This window comes from Octodon degus, unplaced genomic scaffold (assembly GCF_000260255.1).
Source record: "Octodon degus isolate 3935 unplaced genomic scaffold, OctDeg1.0 scaffold00377, whole genome shotgun sequence".
NCBI lineage: Eukaryota > Metazoa > Chordata > Mammalia > Rodentia > Octodontidae > Octodon > Octodon degus.
The window spans coordinates 368092-369444 of NW_004524953.1; positions in this window are offsets into that span (position 1 = coordinate 368092).

The following is a 1353-nucleotide window of genomic DNA, read 5'->3' on the forward strand; positions in this document are numbered from 1 at the left end:
GCTAATTTTATACATACCAGAATAACATAATGGATGAAAGGTCAGAGACATTAGGAAATAGCAAAAGGAATGTATCAATTATCTATTGTGTTGTAACAAAATACTCCAAAGCCCAAAAAAATAACAATCCTTTACTTTGCCATTGGAGGCTGGGACAGCAAAACTGGAGGATGGAGTATTTGCTTGCAAAATGACTCTCTTTCATGGGTGGGAACTTGGAACTGGCTATAATCTGAGAGCTCAGTTGATCTCAGAACCATGGAACTCATCTTATTCCCACAGCAGCCCTCCCTACAGGGTGCTTGAGCTTCTTTGTGGTATGGTATCTGGATTTCAAACATGAACACTCTAATAATCTCGAAGTAGAAGCTGTCAGTTTCTTAGACTGAGCCTTGAAAGCACTACAGTATTGCTTCTTTCTATAATATCCTATTGCACCTTCAACTCTAGAGCTCTGATTGAAAAAGAAGGAACACAGATCCCTCTAACAAATGTAAGAAGAGTCAAAGAACATCTGGGTCATGTTTTAAATTTGCCACACAACTCTAGTAACAGAATATCAGATATATGACTTCTATTATTGCACATTGTGAGTTTTTGCTTGTTTGTTTTGAAAGATGAGAAAAATCATTCAGAAGGGTGAAGTTATTTCCCCAGAGCACACAACAAGATGGCTGCAGAGCCAAACCTAATGCACAGGTCTTGATTCCTGTCTTTGTGCATCTCGCTGAAAAAATAAAATGTTCTGCTCTGACTCGGCCCATGAGTCGAGACATGGGTAATGACCTGGAGGAGGAATGGGGATGAAAAAGACAGGGCAAGAGACACGAGAGACGGAGACAAGATAGGCTTTCTGATCAAGTCTCTTTTATTGAGGAAGTGAACAGGGTCTAAATAGCCGTATAGTGGAAGCAGTTGGGTGGGACTAGTTGTGGATTGGTAGTGAAGATCCAGGACCACAGGAAGATGCCGAGGCAAGCGGGGATTGGTGCTGCAGCACTTCTTGCCCAAAGAAGGGAAAACATAACAGGAGCGTTCTATCGCCCCCACACTGCTCAACTTGTTCCGACAAAACAGTTCATAGAAGTTCTGAAGATAGCTCTTCAATCATTGCAGTTAGTTGCAACTGGCTAAATCTCTCAAATGTACAAGATACTTAGCACTATTTTAGGGCACTGACATGGTAGAATATTGTAATAATATAATCATATAACAGGCATAGAAGATAATGGCACATGAGATAAATTTCTTCTAGTACCACAAAGATGTAGGGGATACAGAAATGAGCAAGCCACAGATTTGATGCTGACAGTGTATAGGCCAATAAAAGCTACACACAATAAACCAGAAAGT